The sequence below is a fragment of the Mustela lutreola genome, chromosome 10 (assembly GCF_030435805.1).
Source record: "Mustela lutreola isolate mMusLut2 chromosome 10, mMusLut2.pri, whole genome shotgun sequence".
Lineage (NCBI taxonomy): Eukaryota > Metazoa > Chordata > Mammalia > Carnivora > Mustelidae > Mustela > Mustela lutreola.
This window is the reverse complement of record NC_081299.1, coordinates 74,413,686-74,428,716: the sequence shown is the minus strand read 5'-3', so window position 1 is coordinate 74,428,716 and position 15,031 is coordinate 74,413,686. Positions and strand designations below refer to the sequence as shown.

The window sequence follows — 15,031 nt, the reverse complement described above, 5'->3', positions numbered from 1 at the left end:
TAAAGGTCCCCCCCCCCACTTAAAATTTTTCTTTAATAGACGATGCATTGAGTAGTTAAAAAAAATACAGAATTAAAATGTATTATAGGAAGGATGGGGCATAGGAAATGGAAAAATACAGCTGTCTGGTTCTTAAATTATTTTTGAAGTACAGTAATATTATTTGAAGGTAGTTGTGATAAATTGAAGGTATTGTAAACCCTAGGGCAGCAACTAAAAAGAAAAATAAAATGAAAAGATCTACCTAGTAAATTAAAAGACAAATCACTTTTCCCAAAAGAAGGAATTAAAAGAAAAAAGGAGAAAGGAACAGACACAAATAGCAAGATGTTAGGCTTTAATCCAACCATATTAAAATTACAGTAAGTATAAATAGCCTAAACATATCTAATGGAAGCCAAAGATTAGCTTGAATAAAAAATCAAAGGATGGCTAAATTCCATTTATAAGAAATGCACAAGTAAGTTAGAGTAAAATAATAGAAAAGTTACACCATGAAAATAGCATAATAAATCTGGAGTGGCTTTATTCATATCAGGCAATGTAGATGTCAGGATAAGAAATATTAATGGAGGGGCACCTGGGTGGCTCAGAGGGTTAAGCCTTTGCCTTCAGCTCAGGTCAGGATCTCAGGGTCCTGGAATTGAGCCCCGCATTGGGCTGTCTACTCAGCAGGGAGCCCGCTTCCCACTCTCTCTATGCCTGCTTCTCTGCCTACTTGTGATCTCTCTCTCAAATAAATAAATAAAATATTTAAAAAAAAATAGAAATATTAATGGAGCTTTAGAGGGATATTAAAAGGGTTAGTTGTTTAGGTAAATAAAACTATCTTATATGTATATGCATTTTATAACAGTTAGAGAAAACATGGAGAAAAGTTGATAGAACTGAAAGGTGAAAATAGAAAAAATCCACAGTACTAATTGATGGTCTCAACGTTCTTTTAGCAATTAATGGAACAACTAGACAGAAAATTGGTTAATATAGAAATCCTGAAAAACAGTATCAACTAACCTGACCGCACTGACATTTTGTAGACTACTGTACTCAACAGCAGTACCATACAAATCCTTTGCAAGTGCTATTCTGGCACTATCTTCACATATTTAAAGGATTTAAATCAAACAGTATATTTTTTTTACCATAATAGAATTAAATTAGATATTAATAATAGAGATATCTAGAAAATCCACACATATTTGGAAATTAAACAGCACACTTCCAGTTAATCAATGGGTCACAAGCAATTAGGAATTAGGGATGCCTAGGTGGCTCAGTCATTTGAGTGTCTGACTCTTGGTTTCATCTCAGGTCATGAAATCGAGCCCTGTGTCAGGCTCCACACTTAGCAGGGAGTATTCTTAAAGATTCTCTCCCTTTGCCCTCTCCCTCTTGTGTGTGTGGGCCCACACACATCTGTGCCCACACACACACTTTCTTTTTAGAAAGAATAAATAAACCTTTAAAAAATGGGAATTATACAATATCTTGAACTAAATGATTCTGAAAAGGCAATGTATCAAATTTTCACCTAAAGCAGTACTTTGAAGGAAGTTTATAGTAGCTAAAACCATGCTTCAGGGGGTAATTTATAGCTTTAGATGAGCATATTAGAAAAGAAGGAGAGTTTAAATATGATGATCTAAAATATGAGAAAGAAAGTTAAATCCAAATTAGGTAGAAGAAAAGAAATAACAAAATAATTTGAAAGAAATCAAAGCCTAAACATAAAAGCTAAAAATGTGAATCTTCTAGAAGAAAATAAAAGAAATGTTCACCAACTTTAGATAAGAAGATTTCTTATGTAGGATACTAAAAGTATAAACTAAAAGAAAAGTGATGAATTGGACTTTATCAAAGGTAAAAACATCTACTCTTTACAAGACACCATTAAGAAAATGAAAAGGCAAGGTATTGACTAGGAGAATGTATTTGCAATACATATAATTGCTAAAGGATTTACATGCAGAATACGTTTAAAAAAGCTCTTAAAACTCAATATTAACAAGTTAAATCCAGTTAAAAATAATAAAAACATTTGAGAATACTTCAAACAACAACAAAAAAAGATGTACGAAATGCCAATAAGTATATGAAATGAAGTTCAACATCCTTAGCTGTTAGGGTATGTAAATTAATGCCACAGTTAGTTCCTCTACATACATGAATGGCGATAGTATGGAATAATCAGAATTGTCATCCACTGATGATGGGAATAGAAAGTGGTACAACTACTTTGAAATACAGTTTGTTAATGTCTTATAAAATACATTCACTTAACACAGAAATTCAACTCTTAGGTTTTTATTCAGTAGAAATAGAAACATCTAGATAGGACAGAAACATACAAAGACTTTCATATGAATGCTTACCATAGGTTATTATTATTAGCCCCAAATTAGAAATGTGCAAATGTTCATTGGTTAAAACAACTAACCATCCTACTCTGAAATTAAAAAGAGACTAATAATTGACACATGCAGCAATATCGATATAAAGTTAAAAAACCATTGTACACCCCTACCTCCCTGCTCCTCTTCTACTGAGCACCAACAAGTCAACTTCTCATCTTTAATTCCAAGGTCATTGCCTCCTTAGAGACTTTGCACTTGCTGTTCACTCAGTCTGAAATGCTCATTAGCCATGTCTATTCATGGCTGGCTCCTTATCACCATTTAAACCCCTATTCAAATTTCAACTCTTAGGAAAGCTCTTTCGTACACTTGCCTATCCACTCTATCACATTATCCTGTTGTGCTTAACATGTTATTAAAATCTAACATTGTTTACTTATTTATTGTCTGTGCTACTGCCACTATAATGTAAAATTTAGCCACAGTACCTCTGTTGGCTTATTCCTCAGTATAATTCCAGTGTCTAGAACAGTGCCTGGTACAAATATTTTTGGGATGGATAAGTGAGGGTAGACTTGCTGCATATTTGAATGTTTCAGAATGGTAAAGTTGTGAATGCAAAGTTATCAAGATGTATTATCATAAAAATTTATAAACATATGTATCCTGATAAATATATGTGTATATTCTGATTATACATGTTGCATTGTTTTAGAGAGATTTATAGAACTCTGTGTAAGAGGGACTCAGTAGCTGAGAGGATATATATCATCATTTCCTGTATTGTCACATTGCAACTTCTCACTAGTGAACCCTGTTATGTATCACTCATTCATTCAGCGCTTACTGAGAACCTTTGGGCACTGACAATTCAATAGGTACAAAATAAGATGCATGGGAAAAGTGGAATGGAAGTACAGTGATGGAAGAAATAATGTTGTTTAGAAAAGAGGTCGAGGAAATGGTAAAATCTTTGAAAAGAAGTTGCCATTTCTGCTTAAGCCTGGATCAAGTAGAGTGAAGAGAAAGGGATTTTCAGGCAGAGGGAAAAACTCTAGCAAAGGCAAGAGGTATAGGAATTCGGGAAGTCACTTGTGGTAACTGAAGAAGCGTGGGTGTTAGAGCGTGGTAGAGAGTGATGTTGGAAAATATGTTGAAGTCTGATTGGGAAGGATCTCCAATGCCATGCCAAGAAGTGTATCTAGTAGGTAATTTAAGAACCATCAAAGGACTTTTTCTAGGACTGTGACATGAGCAGGTTTGTGATTTACAGGATAGTTCTTGCAGCTGTTAGGATGAGAGAGTGAGCCCGAAGGCGTAGAGATTCCTTAAAAGGCCATTACAATTTTCAAGCAAGCAATGAGGCCTAAATGAAGGCATTGGCGGTATGAATAGGGAGGAAAGGCTGATTTCAGGATTAAAATTGATGGGTCTTGGGACCTATAGGGGAGTGAGGGAAAAAGAGGAGATAGAGCTGACTCTGAGTTTCTGGTTGGGAGTCTTGCAGATGGGGCTCTAATTGATCCACTGTGACCTGCAATTGATTGGCCCTCCTGGTTCACCTCATTTCCTTCATTGACCTTTCTTCCCAACTTTAACTCCAGGAAAGAGGCTTCCTTCTACTTTGGGCTCATTAATACCTCTTTTCATTCACCAGGTATAGAACCTACCAGCTAATCAATCTGTAGGAGTAACCTTTCCTTTTCCTCTGTGTCAGCAGCTGAGTATCTCACAGATTGATTCAATGCGCTCTCAGTTCTGTCAAAACTGTTTCAGGATACCTAGAGAGCTCTTTTGCTGCCTTGTAGGTTTGCACGTCTTCTAACAATCTGCTGTAATACTTTAATTCATTCAACTTTTCCTTATTATCCCCTTGTATCCACTTACATTAGCCCATAGATGATCTCAACTCCGGCCTCAATGGTCTCTAAAGGTTTGTTCCTAGTCCTTATGTAGGATTCAATATTGAGAAGAGTACTATAGGGGGAGAAAAACCAACAGTGCACAAGGGGGTGGTTTCTGACTTTTCAGAGTTTATAATCCAGAAGAAGAGCTGAGACTTTACCCCTTCCTTTTTCTTCCTTCCTTCCTCCCTTTCCCTTCCTCCCCTCCTTCATTCCCTCCTGCCTTCTCCTTCATTTCGGATTTCCTTGCTTCCTCTTTTCATTTCTTCCTTCCTTCCTTTTTTCTTGCCTGCCTTTCCCCACCCTCCTTCCTCAATTAAATCAAATTAAAAACTGCAAAGGCAGAAAGAGTGCAAAGGTAAGTGAAATATCAAGGTTTTTGATCATAGAGCAACCAATAGTTGAGTGATCAGTTATTGGGCATGGGACTGAAGCCTGGATTAACGTGGAAGGTCTCATAGGAAAACCAGTATGCAACTTAAGGAATATCTATTCTTAGGAATAGAAGGTGGAAGAATTCTCATAAATATGGGACGTCTTGATTTTAGGGAATTTTCTTCCCCATGCCAAATCCAAAAACAGTCTTATTTTTAGAGGAAGTTGAATAAAATATTGATTAGATTAATAGATTAATAATAGAATTATGGGAAGGGAAATAGAGCAAAAAACATTGAATATTCTTTTTGCTGTGCTGTAAAGAATGTATATCTTCCTAAGAACATTAGGCAAATTTCTTGGAAGTAGATATCTTGGAAGTTGTTTTGAGTTGATTTATGCCAAGAATGGAATTCTTTACTTCATTTTAGTCCTAAAGTGAAAAGGGAACCAGTAATGCATCTCATGCATCCTTTTTAAGTAGTTAATTGTCATATTGCCTAGTGTGGAATAAATGAAAAAACAACCTAGTTGTTAGGCTTTCAGTTAAGACATTTGATTCCCCAAATTCTGATGCTTAGCATGCACAGGGCACTTTATATTTGCCACATTATTAATTTGTCTTCATAATAGCCATGGGAAAGCAATGCAGGGATAACTTTATTTAACAGATGAAAAAAATAAGGCCACCAATATGTAGAGTCACCAAGTCTACCATTTTTCAAAAAACTTTAAGTGTGGTTTTTTTTTTTTTTTTTTGGTGGCCTTGATACTTATATTTCCAGATGGTAAATCCAAGGAGCCAAGCAGTTGATGTCAATCATTCATTAACATCACCCTAAACATCAGGTGGACTATTTCTTCTGAGTCTCATTCTTTGAGCTTAGCTGATAATTTTATGGTTATTATAGGAACAATACTTACCTAAATTTGTAACACATTTTTGTTGCCTACAAAGAAGCTTTAAATTATTAAATATCATTTAACAGATAAAATTAAATAAGTGTTCTTAACTACCCTATATGCCTCAAACAGGTGTTTCTATAAATCCAAGGAAAAAATTCAAGTGAATTTGTTTACCATTGGCTGAATAAAAAAGTTCAGGTGATATAGTTCTGATAATTTATTATTTGGCACACAGAATTATTTTAAATTGCTGCATTAGCACTGACTCATTCAGAATAGCATCTGCTAGAAGACCACCAAAGAATCCCAGGGATTTGGTGCAGTCACTACAGTGACAATAAACAACAAATTGGTAACCTTTGGGACTGGCAATTTTATTGAAACACATTATTTTTTTTTTTTCAAAACTTTAGCAGAATCTATACCAGTGATTTCAAGTTTTTAAAAAATTCCATACTTCATATTACTCAATATTGTCAGGCTTTTTAATTTTTGCCGGTCTAATGAAGATAAAATTATATCATATTGAAGTTTTAATTTGCCTTTCATTGGTTGCTAATGCAATTGTGAATCTTTTAAAATACTTATTCACCATTTGTGTGTTCTTTACTGTGAAATATCTATTTATGTCTTTTGCTCATTTTCTATGGGTTATTTGTCCTTTATTGTCTCACTGAATTTTCAAATATATCACAGAAAGTAAACTTTTTTGGTTACATATGTTACCAATGCCTTCTCTAAGTCTGTGTTTGTTTTAACCTTTTGAAGGAAATATTTTGCTAATTATTTTTGGGGGGATGAGGAATATATACTAATAATTTATTAAGGAAAAGTCAACTTTTTTTAAGAAAAGATTGAGTGTTCCACCAACTCATTTAAATCATGCCTATCTGGAGTAAAAGCCTTGCTTAATGCAAGACGATGAACACTGGTACCTAATAGGTTAACAAGAAAGTGGGCAACATAAAATATGATAAAATAAGTTATGCAACTGGAAAAAAGCAGATGTGGAACCATACTGAATAGTTTTTGTAAGTGCAGCTGAAATATGGAATAAGTAAAGAGCGGTCACTAGCTTCTGAAAGGCTGCCTATAGTCAGTAATGTTCTGCTAATCATTTCTTTTCTTTTTTTTTTTTTTTTAGATTATTTATTTATTTATTTGACAGATCACAAGTAGGCAGAGAGGCAGGCAGAGAGAGAGGAGGAAGCAGGCTCCCCACTGAGCAGAGAGCCTGATGCAGGACTCGATCCTAGGACCACAGGACCATGACTCGAGCCAAAGGCAGAGGCTCCAACCCACTGAGCCACCCAAGTACCCCTCTGCTAATCATTTCTTAATACTAGCATCATCAAGTTTATCAGTTTTGCCCTATACAGTTAGTAGACTTTGGGTTCTTGTTTAAGAAATCCTTCTCTACCAGTGGTGATAAAGATCTTTTTTTTCTATTTCTTCTAAAATTTGGATATTTGCTTTTCACATATATGTATTTAATCCATCTAGAATATACTTTTGTATACTGCAGAGATCCAATTTTATTTTTTCCAAATGGATAATCAATTTTCCTAACACACTTTATGGACTAGTTTTTGCTTTCCTCCATTATCTGCAATGTCATTGCACATGTAGGTATATGTGGTCCTGTTTCTGGACTCCTTATTTCTATGTGGCAAAAAGATTTTTTGTTCCTGCTTGTTCCAGGCTTGGGGGACTCCAGGGTGGTCAAAAACTGCCTAGCTGCTACAGGGAGAGCCTCAGCCAGAGGCCCTGACACCAGCGGTGGGGTGCCAAAGGGGCCCCGCAAAGCCTGCAGGGATCTGGAGGCTCCTAACTGTGCTGGAGGTGGGCGTTGACCCTGCCAGCACCCCTTTTGGGGATGTTTTGGCTGTTCTTAGCGCTTTGCCCATATACATTTTAGAATTGTTAAATTTCTCAAATATTTTGTTTGTAATTTGAGTGGAATTTTATTGGATCTAAGATTAACTTTGAGGAACACTGCTATTTAAACTATGATAAACTATTTTATGAATTTGGTATATTTCTCAACTTAGGCATTTAGAAATGTTTTCTCATTGACTTATGGAATCTTTCTCTTGGTAAGGAATACCTTTTTGTATTTTATTTAGTTCAGTCCTGAATTTTTTGTTTTCTGAAAATGTCTTTTTTAGTTTTCATTTTTGAGGATTCTTTCCATTGGGTATAAAATTTTATGGTACCAGGTATTACAGCATTTTGAAAAATCCTTCCATTGCCTTCTGGCTTTGGGGTGTGTGTGTGGAGGGAGGGGACGTGCGGGGGTGTGGGGAGGCAGCTGTTAGACTCACTGATCCTCATTTGAAGGTGAGTATCATTTTTCTCCAGCTGCTTATAGGATCTGTGGTACGTTTGGATATGGTATTTTTAATATCTCACTCTAACTTTGTAGTACTTTTTGAAAATATGGCTGAATGGCAACAGTTTAAAAACATTCTCAGTTATCTTCTCAAATAACATTTCACCTTCTTTCCATCAACTCTTCTAGGACTTTAGTTAGACATAGATTAAACCTTTTAACCGCATTGATCATATTTCTTACTCTCTTCTGTTTTTCACCCTATACTTTTTCCTCTCTGTGCTTTATCCTGGATATTTTCTCTTAATGTATTTTTGTTTATTGACATTGATATTTCTATTGACATATTGATATATTTCCTAGTATATCTTGGATATATTTATATATGCTAAATCATTAGTAGTCCCTCTAATTCTGTCCATTCTGCAGTTAATTCTAGCCATGAAATTCTTGAGTACAATTATATTTTTCATTTTTGAAATTTCCATTTCTATAGTTTACATTCTGTGTTTAAATTGTTACTCTTATTTATTTATTTATTTATTTTTAAAAGATTTTATTTATTTGACAGAGAGATCACAAGCAGGCAGAGAGAGAAGGAAGAGGCTCCCTGTTGAGCAGAGAGCCCGATGTGGGCTCGATCCCAGGACCCTGAGATCATGACCTGAGCCGAAGGCAGAGGATTAACCCACTGAGCCACCCGGGTGCCCCAATTCTTTTTTATATGAACATAATCATAGTTATTTTTAAGTTGCTAGGTGATAACTCCATTATTCATATTCTATGGATCTGCTTCTATGTTCTATTATTTCTCTTAAGTTTTGACTTAATTATATGCTTAGTTGTTACTTTTTGTTTTCTTTGCTAAATCCTAATCTCTGCATATTAAAAAAATAGCAATATCTTGAGGCTTAGGGTGATGTTGTTTTCCACCCAGAGAAAATTTGTTTATTTCTGACAGGTGGGTAAGGGCATTCGTCATCAAAGTTTACTTTAATTCAAATAGGGCTTTTAATCATTTGAGACTAGTTTATGTTTTGTTCAGCCTTATTCCCAAGCCTTGGAGATTTGCCAGTCCCTTCCCACTTGGCAGGTTCTGGGCTTGCATTTTTTCCATTTAGCCTCTTGTGTCTGTTAAAATCTCTGCTCAGCTTCTCTGTCAACTCTTTGTACTGGAAATATAGGCAGCCATAGAGGAAACTAGACTCAAATATATATGGATTACTCCATGTTTTTATCTTCTGAATTTTGATTTCATTATTCTTTACTTTCTTTTTGTATCTCCTATGAATTCAAACATATTAAAACAATGTGCCCACATTTATTAGTTGTTTTAAGCTGGAAAAATGATCTGAAATATCTAGTTTAGCAGTATCAGATTTCCACTAATTTTGGAAATTTAATGTGTGTTTGTGTGTGTGTGTGTGTGTGTATTATTTCAAAATATTTTGTTTAGCTTTCTTATCTGGTTGTTTTTGATAGTGTCTTATTTGTTATCTTGATTTTTTTTTCTCTATTTTAAACATTTCATTCATAATTATTTTACCTTTTATGTATTTATTTATTTTTATTGTGTTATATTAGTTACCATACAGTACATCATTAGCTTTTGATGTAGTGTTCCATGATTCATTATTTGTGCATAATCATAATTATTTTACATTCTATAGCTAATATGTTCAGAACTCTAAAGGCCTAGAGGTTTAAACGTGGTTTTTTTTCTCTTCACCCTTCTAAATAGTGGAGTATTTATTCATGTGTTTAGTAATTTTCTTTTTATTATGAGGTCATATTTTGTTGAACTTCTGTGGACATCCTGAGGGCCTAACATGGGGGTGTTTTCCTCCAGAAAAAACTGGTTCTTGCTCCTGGTGGGTACTATTGGATGTGATTAAGTTGATACCACTCAGTTATAATATTTCAACTTCAGGCTTCTCTGGATGAATGAATAGTCTATATTTGAAATTGCGACCTGAATGATAATAGGTCTATGGGGCCAATTCTTAGTAGAAACTGTTATAGTGTGTGTGTGCATGTGTGTGTGTGTTCTGCCTGGAGTCCTGATGAAGGCACACAGATTTCTGGTAGGTTTCTGTTGCTAGTATGCAGATGTTTTTAATGTCCTTTTAATAGTGCTGTAGCACTGTTGAGGTCTCAAATTAATGAAGTCTGTATCTCATGGGTCCTTTACTGGGTTGTAGCTGTGAGTACATATCCTAGATGTGTTAGGTAAAGAAAAATACATCAAGTACATCCAAGAACAGATGAAATAGCATATTAATAGAGAAGTAAAATAATTCCTTAAGCCAGATATAATGCAGAGGTCAGGTAGGTAATGCAAAGGCATGTAGTTGCTAAAAGTAAGGTAATAAGAGGTGGTGGACCCGCTGTCTGAAAGATCAAAATTTAAATTTAAAAAAGATGACCAGGAAAACGTCTCCTAGAAGGCTTTGACCCAGAGACTACCAGTTTTTGACTTCTGCCAACTCTCAACCCATACCTTGATAATATATTTTAAATAGGCACTTAAATATGTGTTAATATTTTTTAATATATTGTGATAGCATTCAATTTGACATCTATGTGATCTATAACAATTTGGCCTGCTTAGGCTCGAGTATTTAAAACTCTCTGCCTGGTATAGGTTTTGTTCTACATTCCTTTTTTTCAAGATGAGAAAGAAATATCTTTAGCCTACATTAAAAATAATGGTCATGGAGCAAGGATTTCCTAATCATAGTAAATTGAAGGAGTTTGGATAAAGGATCAATTCCATAAATTAGGGATTCTAGAGACTAAAATTAGCAGTATTCATGATTTAGAGAACAAAAGTTACTATTAAAACATTGTGCATAAAATGCTTCCATCACTAATCCATATTATATGATGATGAGAGAAATGAGGTGAAATAGAAGATTAATGAGAAAATCAATGGTAATTTCTGTCTTCTTACTAAATAAGAGTCGATTTGTATCATTACTATTAGCATCTAAGTATAAATGGGAATAAGATCAGGTCTAGAGGGAAAAGTTGTGTTGAATTTTATGGCTCTATGTAGGCAAAATGATGTGCTTAATTCTACAGCTTTCCACTTATGTCGTGGCCATACACTACTTTTTCCATCTCTGGACTAGATATTCAGTAAATTCTTTCTATCTATCAAGAAAAAAATGCTGCAGAAATATATTTCTTATTTAATTTCTACTATTCTTTTAAATGGTAGTTTGCAGAATGCATCTGGGTGTACAGCTAATGACCCATGAGCAATAAGCAACTGTTTAAGTAAAATGCACTATGAAAAAGCTTTTACCAAACAGCATTTTAATATTTTAAATAGATTTTCCATTGCAAGCTCTTTGTAACTGGATTAGTTCTCTGATGTGTTCTGACAGAGCTGTGGTTAGGGATACTCCATTAACTTTGTCTGTCATCTTATTTTCCCTAGTATCCAGCAGAACACCCTTATATTTCATAATTTGTATTGCTATCAGTGCTGATTTGTAAATGTGCAAATTATAATTAACAGTGGCTACTACTTCTATTAAATATTAAATCATTCTTGCAGCTTATATTTTCCACAGCAGATGGAGCCCTGTGGTATGCAAATAGACTTTCCTTACATTGTCAGCAAATTTTAACCTATATTTTAGTTTAAAGAATACTTTTTTTTCCTGTTTGCTTTATGTTTTCTATAGCATTTAGGTTAATATTTATTTACTGCAGATTTTCTTTCTACTAATAAGAATTTCATGGACTATTACATTCCAGCACTGTGGTTTTGTTTCCCTTCATTAATAGCTCCTTAATCATCTAGCTTGCAAGTATGAGAGCTTGTTATTTGTACTGATACTGCAGTATTGCATAAGAAGCGTTTAGTTATATTTTAATATGTACAGCAGAGCAGAGATGTTGGGTACACCATCGTAGGTTTTAATTTGAAATCCAATCTATGTGCACATTTTCCCCCCAGAATAAGCAAACACATTTAAGGTTTTATATTGTGTCTTAAACATTCTATTAAATGTCATCAGCCGATTCAGGAAAATGTATTGCAAAAATATTAGAGAAGTATAAAATGTGTAAATGTAATAGATGCTTGGGACATGGAGAGGAATGTAAAAGTCCAACATTTATCAGGTAACCATAAACCACTAAGAAACATTGATAGAAAGTAACATTCTTATGATATATAGTGTCTTAAGCATGAACTCTTATTTCTGGTATTTATTGCAGTGCTGTTGTATTAAAAAACACTAATCCAGAATTATTGCAACCTTTCCAAACCGTGGATTCCTAGAGTATGAATATTTTGGTTGTGGAGCAAGTTCTTACTTTCTTAACAATGAAAGGATATATATTCTTTAAACCCACTGGAATCAGAAGATTGTTTCCTTGACAGGTTTTTAATGGCAAGTTAAGACTGCCGGGGAAACCATAGAACTCAAAGGCATTAACTGACAAATTAAGCAAAGAGTAATGAAAACTTCGATGTGTTTGAATCATCATTCATTGAACTGTAATTGCCTTAGCAGCAGAAAATTAAATTGTAACAACTAAGGGTCTTGACACTTCCCACATTTTCTTAAAAAAAAAAGTTTGTGCATGCCATGGAGGATAAACAGCAGTCACATGAAATACTGGTTGTGAGTCTTTTTAATTACTGAATTTTATTTATTGTTTTGGAATCAGCCATTCAATAAGACACACAAGTTTCTTATAACAGTCTGCTTTTTGTATTTTTTTTTTTCTAAAGATTTTATTTACTTATTTGACAGGGAGAGATCACAAACAAGCAGAGAGGCAGGCAGAGAGAGAGGAGGAAGCAGGCTCCTCGCTGAGCACAGAGCCTGATGCGGGGCTCGATCCCAGGACCCTGAGATCATGACCTGAGCCGAAGACAGTGGCTTAACCCACTGAGCCACCCAGGCGCCCCTGCTTTTTGTATTCTTTAACATAGGAAATTTTAGTCTATATTAGATAATACAGTTATAAATAGGATCTCCTTCAAGTTATAGGGCCTGTTGGTTTATGGAAACAAGTAGAAGTGACTTTCCAATTATACGATCTCCTTTTTCCTCTTCCATGTCATGGGGGAGGAGAGATCTGGTATATGCAGGATAATTTTTTTTTTCCAGATATTGCCTTTATGGGTGTCATTCAGAGGTCCAGTTAAAAGTGTATTAATTCATTTGTGACTGGCCAAAGAAATTAATCCCCAAGTAGCAGGTTTTTCTTGAAAGAAAAGGAATATCTTTGTTGTTGTTCTTAAGTGGTATGAATACTAGAATGCATACAGGGTACTCAGAAATAAAAGCCTATCTGTTTCTCTGCGGATATCCTATAGGAGTCAAAACAGAGACAACACAAGGCTTTATAAAACAATGTTTTAGATTAATCGAAAGGTATAGGTATGGAATCCATAAGAACAGCCTGACCAACCTCTTCGTGAACTGTAGAGATTGTGAATTTCCCAGCAGATAATGCTTCAGCTTTGGGTGGGAAGCTGTGATAAATGTTTGAGTGGGAAAATATGTGTGTGAGTTAGAGCATCTGCTTTCATTACTTAGTTTTCAAGAGGACACTGAGAGTCAAAGAAATGAGTGGGTTTTATCCTGGAAAAGATCCAGGGGGAAACTAGATCTTCTGAAGACAAAGGAAGAGCTGATTTCAGCAGCTCCGATTTTGGGAGTGGTGGGCAGACTGAGTAGGGTAAGGACTCACTGAGTTGGTTAGTGGTGAGCTCTGCTCATCTGGTAACCGTGTCCTCCCTCGGTACCTTGGAGCCTTGTTCAGGGTTAACTCATTTTAAAACCTCCTATTGAAATCTTTCAAAATGAGGTGCCCTAAGGGAATGTCTTTGCCTTAGGAAGCTGTGCTTAACAGGTGTCTCCTGAAGAGAAGGCCTCCACAGGACGTTCGTAAAAGCCTGGAGGAAGGAATGTAATGGGAACATGGAGAACAAAAAGGAAATGGACGGGTTTGCAGTTGCAGATTCGAAGTTAGGCAGGACTATCCATAAAGAGACTAACTAATTTTCTAGGTCAAGTAATTTCATCCACGATTCAGAAGCCATCTATGTTTGGAGGGATTTATATACTATCAAATAGTCTGTATATTTCTATAACTTGAAAAAATAAGAGTGCAGTAGTGACAAATACAGCAGGTGTTCATATCCCTGTGAAAATCTGTCACAGGAATGGAGATAGTCAAGCTAGTTTTTATTCCCTCTTCATTTAGGGGTAAAGGCTAAGGATGGAGACTGCACGGGAATGGAGAAAGGGGGAAATGGGATATTTCTGGATGAATCGGATAAAAAGCTGTTTGTTTTGTTTTGTTTGAAGGCCGATGGCAACTGTTGGGGACCTCATACTGTCAATAACTTCTCATATTTGCTAAAGTCAGTGTCTTTTCTGGACATCACTTCCTTTCCCATGTATCTTTGCATCTTTAGCCAGCAATACCTACACAGCCAGGTTAAGTTCTCCTGGTATCCTGTGAAAACTCCAATATTTAAGATCTGTTATTATGGCCACTATGAGGTTAAAGTATAAAGTTGACCAAGGGGTGCCTGGGTGGCTCAGTTAGTTAGGCCACTGCCTTCGGCTCAGGTCGTGATCTTAGGGTCCTGGGATGGAGCCCCGCATCGGGCTCTCGGCTCAGCAGGGAGCCTGCTTCCTCCTCTCTCTCTCTGCCTACTTGTGATCTCTCTCTCTGTCAAATAAATAAAATATTAAAAAAAAAAAAAAACTCGACTAAGCGGAATTCACAGTTCATTCACATTTCTTGGATCCTTCTTTCTGATAAGACTTTCCCCTCACCTCCTTCAAGGAGCTCAGTTACAGCTGTCCTCTGCTGACATACCTCACCCTTCAACCATCCTTTTTTTTTTCCTCATCTAAGTATATAATTTCTTTGGCCTATGCCCTCAGTACCTTCCTTGTTAGGTTTATTTAATCTTGCCTGGTAAAGTAAGTAAGATACTACTAACTGATAAAGGCTTTTGGATAACATTTGCCTTTTGCTAGAAATTTTATTTACATGAGCCAAGAGACCCTGTGCTAAGACCAGTAGAACAGGAGCATCCTTTGTTTCCCTTCCAGTCATCAGTTTAACTACTTTGACTATGAGGGGCTTTGGCTGTCTACTTAAAGTCTGGAGAT

General features: G+C 35.6%; 1 long non-coding RNA gene across 2 annotated transcripts in view; it reads left to right on the top strand.

The window, feature by feature from the left end:
* The window catches only part of LOC131809748 (uncharacterized), a 213,465-nt gene that overhangs the window by 16,473 nt on the left and 181,961 nt on the right, over positions 1-15,031 (top strand). Inside the window, exons 3-4 of one of the 2 annotated variants that reach the window (XR_009345277.1) lie at positions 6,684-6,853; positions 8,443-9,274. This is a non-coding gene — a long non-coding RNA (uncharacterized LOC131809748). Of the gene's footprint in view, positions 1-6,683; positions 6,854-8,442; positions 9,275-15,031 lie in introns of those variants that run through there. The other variant, XR_009345276.1, reaches the window with a different exon arrangement.